The following is a 10134-nucleotide window of genomic DNA, read 5'->3' as shown; positions in this document are numbered from 1 at the left end:
TTCCACAATCTCCCAATATATCAACGGAACTACTGACCGCCATATGTGCTGTCCGACTGAGCAATAAGCAGGGAGCTGTGCAACAAGGTCGGTAGAATACGGCTCCCAGATAAACTATGATAATAAATTTGTTCAACTAAGTGCGATTGTAAATACATATTGAGAGTTTGCTATCAAAATTGTATATTAGTTTGAGTATCTTGCCGACTCCTATCTTGGTGAGTACATCACAAAATAATGAGACGACATGCGATGACACGTATCTAGTCGTATGTTCTCCAACCAACGACCACCTCCGGAAAAATTATCGCCTTGTACAGCAGGAAAGAAGACGGTCAGACGAATCTTGGGCATCCTCTCCCTGACCCATAATTGTAAAAAATACGAAATTTTCACTAAAAATCACTATTGTATTTAAATGAAATATGGACGTGCAATGATTCCAAAATTATGCATGCAGTACCTACAAAAGCATGTACGGGCTAGCTGTGTAGCTTGTGGTTGCGTAAGACGCTTTACACAGATGGTAATATAAACAGGCAAGTGTGGCGCTGCCCCAACTGAAATTACTCAAAGTCTCTAGGTCTCATAAGTAATTCAACTAGTGGCAACTTACAACATTTCCACACGTATCGGCAAATAATTGTCCAGCAAATAAGATCAAAATATAGCATCGAATATGTTGTCGAACTAATTCCTCCGATGCATCATCTGGAAGAGGCTCGTACAAAAAGTCAAATATTGGAACAAGTTTCAACCTTCTATCCTTAAAGTGTCGTGTCTCAGATCTAAAACCTAGAAGCTCATCGATTAATTGCTTCTTGTGTGTAATATTTCTATTTCGATCAACAAGTGTCACTGGTAATTCGTCGACACGTAGACCCCATAATACCTCCACGTCCTGCAAAGTGACTGTGGCCTCACCAACAGGAAGATGAAATGTGTGGGTCTTCTGCCTCCATCGCTCAATAAGCATTGTAATCAACCCATGATCAATTTCAAAATAGCCTGCCTGTACGATCCCACAAAAACCTATTACATGAAGGTAATTTGCTATCCGAGGATACAGCTGATCTCGTACAAGATTTCAAAAAAAATCGTTAGCTCGTTCTATATCGAGTAGACTTTCCTGCCCTAAAAACAAGGTCTTCAATCGATGGGTATCCTGGAAATATAATATGCCATCTTCGTGCGGACCATGTATAGGATCGGGAGTCTATCTAGGCCAATATGACATGTTTAGGATAATCTGCACAATCAAATATTTATTAATAGTCGACATACAGTCTCAATTTTATTAAATTATACGTCAGCAATAGACATATAGTCAAAAACTCGAGCGAACAACTAACATAACACATAATCAACGACTATACAACCTTTAACTAATTTTTCATCCCGTTCATGTTTTTACACATGAAAATGACTAGAATAAGAGCAATTGGAGGCGTTGTGGCCTGTCTGTGAACAGTGATTACAACGACGAGGTGCATCGGGACATCGACGATTCATTTGGTTATGTATTCTAGGAATGGCCTTAGGGCCAGGTCTCTTTTGTTTAATTCTTCCTACATCATAGTTAAGTCGCAACTCCGAAGGGATTCAATAAGTCGAATCTGACAGAGATTGAAACTGTCCTTGAAGCGAAGATTGCCGGCTAAAAATGTGTGCACGTGACCTACTAGATGGTACGGATTTGTATCCGACCTATAACAAATTGCAAATACGTGCGAGCATGGAAATCTAAGATCAACCCACTTGCCACATGTACATGTGTCATGCCCAAACTTAACAATCTGTGCATTGCCACCCTTTCCATTATCGCATCGACCAGTAGTAACGCAATATATTTCGCCTCTATGATCATATACTTGGATTGAGTATGTCCTTGCTTTTAGTTCATTTTTCAAGAATGGCTTCCATATTTCTTTAAGAAAAGCATACATGGTGTTGAAGACCAATTTCTGCTTCAACGTAGAGTTCAACAATTTGATTAAAATGAACTGTACTCATGTTGTTATTGATAATGATCGAACATTGCACAATACATTGTTGAAGCACTCAGCTGCGTTCGTCGATGTGTGGCCCCACCGATATTCCCCATCCTTGCATAATGCCCACTGTTCCGGTTTGACAGAACCGCCATTCAACCATTTATACGCCTCTTCGTTTAACAACCATATTTGTTCCATAAATGCCTCATATTTTTTGGCTTGATTTGCTGCTCCGGCAGCCCACATAAGATCCTTCAATTTGGACAATAATAACTGACCGACGATTAAACTCATATTTAGTGGGTATTCATACTATGCATTCTCAATCTAATATTAAAAAATATGCATATCTTTGATTTCAAAATTTTTGCGCAAAATTGCTCTGTACGTGTACTAAATAGTATCGGTGCACGACCATTGGTTCTTTCCACTCTAGCAAAGTATTTATAGTGTGTGTTATGCCCTTGTGTCTAATTAAAATAACGCATATATTTTCCACCTCACGGTACACATGACGTCGCAAATGCGACATGAACCATGTCCAACTCCGATTTGTCTTCTCGTCTACAAGTGCGAATGCAAGTAGCCATTGCCGATTGGAGGTATCAAAACCAACAGCAACCAATAATTTTGTTTTGTTTGTGCCCTTCATAAATGTGCCGTCAATACAAATAACTGGTTTAAGGTGTCGAAATGACTAGATCACCGGCCCAAATGTCCAAAACACGTAATGAAAGATGCTGCATCTAGCACTGCTTTGCGGATGGTGCTCCCACTCGACAACTGTTCCGGGATTGGCTTTGACCAATTCCTGCATGTACGTAGGGAATGCAGCTATAGAAGTTGGCCAATCACCATACACAATATCAATCGCAAGTCGCCTAGCATACCATGTTTTTTTGTACAAAATATTCATATCAAAAGCACGTTTAATGCTCGTTTGTATTTCTTTGATGGCATACACCGGACCATTCTGGACGTGATGTATTATGTACTCGGCTACAATTCCGAACTCAATTGTCGGTGGTCATTCGAATTCAAAACTCGCACACACGTGTGTTCCTTCACAAATGTTACAATCTTCCACATGTTATGTGTGCATCTTAGAGTGGCTCTTAGCTGTCAATTACATGGAAGCGAAGCACTATGAGATTTGCAGCGGACATACCAAGTGGTCGGTTTACTTTCTCGCACTTTGTACTCCCTGTTGTGCTTGATGGACCAGAGTTTGACAGCTTTCTGCACGTCGTTCTTTGTTTCAAAAACCATTCCCAATCTAACTTCCTTTGTCCGCTCATCCCACACATTGTACTCCGTCGAAACTCCCTTCTTAAAATGATCAAAATTCAGTGAGGCTTCCACACCTTCAAGGTCATTTAGATGGACTGGCGGATTGCCAGATTCTGGGAATTAGAATTGGCAATCCACCTGTAAAACGTTCTTTTGAATTAGATGATTACACCATACTCGTTAAATTAGAATTAGATGGATAATCCAAAACTCCTGAGTCAGGAATCACAAAGAGTTTACAATTGGTTGGAAATCATCTACACCATACCTTCAAGGTGCCCATAGGTCAATTACGTGCTCACTTCAAAGTCATTTAGATGAACCGGCGGATTGCCAGATTCTTCATCCATTTAATTCTGCTCATCATCGTCCGAATCATCACCGTCAGATTCCAGTTTCGTGTCTTGATCAACATTAACGCCTTCACTCTCTGGTATGGTCGATAGAATTGTCAGATTAAAAATTTCCATTTGAGACAATTCATCAAAAGAACGATTTACCATCCTTGCACTTTTAGTTACCTCAGTATGAAACATACTGTTTGACTCCTTTTCAAAATCATTCTTGACTATTGATGTTTGTCCACCATCATGGTCACTGTGAATATGACGGGTTCGTGGCTCTACTTCTACATATATCTCACATGCCGTGTGTGGTGACATCTACTTCATATGATATAGCGTATCAATGTCATCTTCGCATTCCAATTGCACTCCAGTAAATATGTCTTGGCTAACAGCATTTCTAAACCATAGATTCAACTTGCAAATATTATGATCTAATTGCATGTAGGTGTACACTCTGTCCACCAATTCATCATAACTTATTCGATGTTTCACTAAAATGGCTTTTTTACACCGTGGAGGTTCATATGCGAATGATCCTCCGATTTCGTTTATTCTGCCTCCCCAATAAAATTGAAACATCAATGCAAGGTCCATCGACATTTTTTCCTAATCTTACGAATATTTTTATGTCAACTTATTTCTTTTAACAACATATCATGATTACTAATATTAATGCAATAAACGTTTTCATTGGTAATAGCACCACTAATAAAATAATCATCAATATCAAATGAATAAATAAAAATAAATTTATCAAACAAATAGTATTATTCACATTATTAGAGTAATGGTTTTCTTTAATTAATCATAGGTACTATTAGACTATAATTGTAGTACTGTAATTTATATTTTTAAAACTATTAGTATTACTTACTGCTTATTATTCATATTAATATTACTAAACTATAGATTAATAGTACTGGTATTATTAATGTATCAGTTACTATCTCACTATCTCACATTGTATTATTGTTATTTTTACTATATAATTTTAACCACTCACTATTTACTATTTACTATTTATTATTTATTTTTTACTATTTATTATTTATTTTTTACTATTTACCATTTACTATTTACTATTTATCATTTACCATTTACTATTTACTATTTATCATTTACCATTTACCATTTACCATTTACATTACCACTTACTTTTTATCGTTTACCATTTATCATATACCACTTATTATTTACTATTTACTATTTAACATTTATCATTTACTATTTACCACTTACTATTTACTATTTAACATTTACCATTATTTACCTTTTATTCTTCATTCGCCTAAAAGACTACTGCCTCTATAAAATTATTTCTAAAATCTGTCAACAAATAATCTTTAAAAAACTTCTTTAATAACCATAAAAGACTAACCTTATCATTTGACTATTAAATAATCTTAAATGTAAATATTAATCCGCCTGTCAACGACTATTAAATCTTAAAAACTATCACCTTTTATTCATCTGACCATTACTGTCAACAAATAATTATTTAATAGTATATCTTACTGTTAGTATTCATTATTAATTCATCTAAAAGACTACAGAAAACCATAAATAAATCATAAATAAAAGACTATTGCAAATTATAATAAATCGTAAATAAAAGACTACTGCAAACCATAAATAAAAGACTACTGCAAACTATAAATAAATATCTCATTCCAAAATTAAATAAATGTAAAGCAGCATAATATTTAGAACTTAACATAACTGCAAATATTATAAAATTATTATTAACAAAATTATTAAATAAACTAACATTGTCAATGATATATCGTTTCTTTATAAAATTTCTTTCCGATCCACCCCTCAAATTGTAATGTTGATTTCCTGAATCCTCGTCTTAATCGATCAGTTATCCTAGAAAATCTAGGAAAAATATAAGATGAGGACCACCAGAAAGAGAAAAATCTAAGAAAAATTTGTGAAAACGATGAAGAAGAAGATAAGGACCACACCAGAAAGAGAAAGAAAGAGAAAGGTCGTGAAGGAAGTGGATTTTCTCAAGTAAATATATAGAGAAGAGAGAAAAAATTAAGGTTGTCCGTGAATTTGGGGTAGAATAGTTATTGTCGGCAAACAAATAATTGTAGTATTGCTTTGACTACAAATTGTTTTTGACTAAATACTGAACTTTGATTAGTTTAGTTTTAAAAAAAAATTAGTGCATGGCCGTTAGCTTTTTTTATAAAGAAATAATAAGAGCGTCAATGACAACCATTGGATATGTTGGGTAGGTGGTATTGACTGTGGAAAAACTATCGCCGCAATCGAGATTTGCGATTTTGTTTTAAAAATGTTCTTTTTCAGTTAAAAAAAATTATTTTTTGCGCAAATCAAGCCTTCTCACTTTAAAAGAAAAAATTTTGGCCGATAACGTTCGTTGATCACATTGTGGAAAAAAATAAAAAATTTTGACGCCGGAAATAAAATTTGCGGCGTCAATTAAAAAAAAAAATTTTGACGCCGCAAATAAAGAGTAGGAAAAGTCAGCTTTTTAAACTATAAAAAAAAAATTGAATACCTCCTGTCCGTATGAAGCAAATAATTTGGGTCTCAAGTAGGAAAAGTCAAAAAGTAGTTCTGACGTCTCAAGTAGGAAAAATCAAAAAGTAGTCCTGACGTCCTGTCAAGTCGTCGTCAGGTTTGTCGGTGTCGGCAACCTTTCGGATGAGCGGCGAAAGCTTGGAGGAAAAAAAATCGAAGAAATTATACAAAATTACAGCAACTAAAAATAAATACAAATTAATTCTAATTTTATTCATAACCGCTTACCTAAAATGCGGCGACTCTTAACCAGAACCCCCTCCCGAATACCCCCAATTTTCTGAACTTTTTCAATTTTAACAATATTCTTAGAAATTCGCCTAATGTAAGTGGTAAATGGTAAATGATAAATAGTAAATAGTAAATGGTAAATGATAAATAGTAAATGGTAAATAGTAAATACTAAATAGTAAGTAGTAAAAATTAAATAATAAATAGTAAATAGTAAATAGTGAGTGGTTAAAATTATATAGTAAAAATAATAATAATACAATATGAGATAGTAAGATAGTAACAGATACATTAATAATACCAGTACTATTAATCTATAGTTTAGTAATATTAATATGAATAATAAACAGTAAGTAATACTAGTAGTTTTAAAAATATAAGTTACAGTACTACAATCATAGTCTAATATTACCTATGATTAATTAAAGAAACCATTACTCTAATAATGTGAATAATACTATTTGTTTGATAAATTTATTTTTATTTATTCATTTGATATTGATGATTGTTTTATTAGTGGTGCTATTACCAATGAAAACGTTTATTGCATTAATATTAGTAATCATGATAAGTTGTTAAAAGAAATAAGTTGACACAAAAATATTCGTAAGATTAGGAAAAAATGTCGATGGACCTTGCATTGGTGTTTCAATTTTATTGGGGAGGCAGAATAAACAAGACCGGAGGATCATTCACATATGAACCTCCACGGTGTAAAAAAGCTGTTTTAGTGAAACATCGAATAAGTTATGATGAATTGGTGGATACAGTGTACACCTACATGCAATTAGATCGGAATGTTTGCAAGTTGAATCTATGGTTTAGAAATGCTATTTGCCAAGACATATTTGCTAGAGTGCAATTGGAATGCGAAGATGACATTGATACATTATATCATATGAAGTCGATGTCACCACACACGGCATGTGAGATATATGTAGAAGTAGATCCACGAACTCGTCATATTCACAGTGACCATGATGGTGGACAAACATCATTAGTCAAGAATGATTTTGAAAAGGAGTCAAACAGTATGTTTTATACTGAGGTAACTGAAAGTGCAAGGATGGTAAATCGTTCTTTTGATGAATTGCCTCAAATGAAAATTTTCAATCCAACTATTCTATCGATCATACCGGAGAGTGAAGGTGTTATTGTTGATCAAGACACGGAATCAGAACCCAACAGTGATGATTCAGACGATGATGAGCAGGATCAAATGGATGAAGAATCTGGCAATCCGTCGGTTCAATCGGCTGCCGGTCCGTCGACCTCATATCATATACCAGTCCATCTAAATGATCTTGAAGGTGTGAAAACCTCACTGAATTTTGATCCTTTTAAGAAGGGAGTTTCGGCGGAGTACAATATGTGGGATGAGCGGACAAAGGAGCTTAGATTGGGAATGGTTGTTGAAACAAAGAACGATGTATAGAGAGTTGTCAAACTCTGGTTGATCAAGCACAACAGGGAGTACAAAGTGCAAGAAAGTAAACCGACCACTTCGTATGTCCGCTGCAAATTCCGTAGTGCTTCGCTTCCATGTAATTGGTAGCTAAGAGCCACTCTAAGATACACACATAACATGTGGAAGATTGTAACATTTGTGAAGGAACACATGTGTGTGCGAGTTTCGAATTCGAATAACCACTGACAGTTGTGTCGCGTCCCATTTTTGAAAAAAAGTGAGAAAATAGTAGTTTGAAATCATAATGCGTAGTGTGCATGAAATGTGTGAATGTGGGAAATAAAGGGAAAGGCCATGGGACTTTTCAAATGCGACGGTTTGGCCAAAATGGTAATCTAAAAAGATTTTTAAATAGAAAAGTAGGAGTCGCCACTTGGTATTGAGTTGGGGTGTACCAAGTCACCCAAAAAGTAATTTTTGAAAAAAATGAAGCAAAAGTCATTTTAGATGACTCCTAGTCTACGAAAATCAAAGAGACGAGTTCAGGTCACGGTTGATGAAAGGGAAGGCAAAGACAAAGTCTAAGGCACCCTTTTACCCTAACCTAAACTAGTTGTGTGATTTAGTGACAATTTTTCTATTTTCTACCCAAAAGATGTATTGCATTTTGGATGCGTCTAACATGAATGCAAACCTAAATCTAATGAGTGGTTTGAAAAGGATAAAATGTCTCTTTAGAGGCTCGATTGGTCCTAATCACATGAATTGTGATAGCCAATGGTGAACCCTCAAAGAGGTCACGAATAAATGCAAATGAATGCTCGAGTAATAATGAAGAAAAATAAGTGGGTGCGAAAAATGTCTTTGAGTGTAAAAACAAGTGCCAGGTGCAAGCGTGCAAAGTGCAAGTGCACAAATAGGTGTGTAAAGTGCAAGGGTGCAAATGAGTATGTAAAAGTGCACATGTACAAATGTGAGAGAATGTAAAGTGATAGTGTGAAGTGAAAATGTGAAAAGTGATAGTGCGTAAAGTGAAAAGTGAAAAGTGAAAAGTGGTAGTGTGTGAAGTAAAAATGTGAGAAGTGGTAGTGCGTGAAGTAAAAATGTGAGAAGTGGTAAGTGTGAAAAGTGAAAATGTGTAATGTGCCTTGGAAATGCATGAGCCCTAGAGGAATGCAAGCAAGACAGGTACGGGGAGACCCGAAATCGTGATTTTTTATTTGTCTTTTGGTTAGAAAGAAAACAAGTGTGCTAAGGCTATGTGTAGCCAAACTCATCTGTTTCCCTTACCAGAAGGGTGTTTCCTAATCTAAGCAAGCAAGTGTACTAGCCTATCTCTAATTTTCCTTATATGAAATGCAAGTCTAATGTCATGTCTCATGCAAAGGGTTATATAGAGGGAAATATGGGATAAGGGGTGTATATAGGGGAAATGTAGGATAGGGAATATACATATATAGGAAAAGTATGAGATAAGGGTTATATGTATAAGGGGAACATGCAAAAAAATGATAAAAGACCCTAGAAAGTAAAAACATGCATGAAATGAAATGATTTTATTACACAATCATGATCTAACGCTTGAAGGGCTCCTAAGGGTCTAGCGTTGGATTAACCCACATCTATGAATTCTCACTAGCGTTGGACTAGTGAGAAGAGCGGGAACAAAGGGCCACAACTAGCGTTGGATTAGTGTGGTGACGACATGCATTTGTTACAATCAAATAAATCATGTAAGACCTAATAAAAGCATGTAAACACATAATATCACATAAACACATAACACATAATCATAATATCTAGATGCGAGACCCTAAGAAAGCGGATAACACATAGCAAGTAAGCATGCAAATCACACCAAGCAAATAAAGCAAAGAAGCCCTAACTATTACATTTGAGGGGAGCCTATTACAATCTAAAAGGGGAAATAAAATAAATAATTAAAAGAAGTACCTAACTATTACAATTGTGTCATTTAATTGCCTTCTCAAATAATTACAAATTAAACTTAAATGAATATTAAAAAAATTGGAATAAATAAAGCATATAAATAAATGAAATAAAACATTCAAAAGGCATGCAATTAAACATATAATGTCACATAAGTGCACATAGGGTCAAATAAATTAGAAATAAGAGATAGAGTGTACCTCCCTTAATTTGGTACCCTAATGAAGTAAAATTACTTATTTACCCTCCAAAAACAAAGAAAAGGTCAAGGCATCTCAAATAATCACATAAATACGAAATGGAATCATTAAAGGCATTTAAACAACTAAACAACCCATATTCACCAAATAAAGGACTC

The sequence above is a fragment of the Coffea eugenioides genome, chromosome 8 (assembly GCF_003713205.1).
Source record: "Coffea eugenioides isolate CCC68of chromosome 8, Ceug_1.0, whole genome shotgun sequence".
Taxonomy (NCBI): domain Eukaryota; kingdom Viridiplantae; phylum Streptophyta; class Magnoliopsida; order Gentianales; family Rubiaceae; genus Coffea; species Coffea eugenioides.
Note: the sequence above shows the minus strand (reverse complement) of the source record.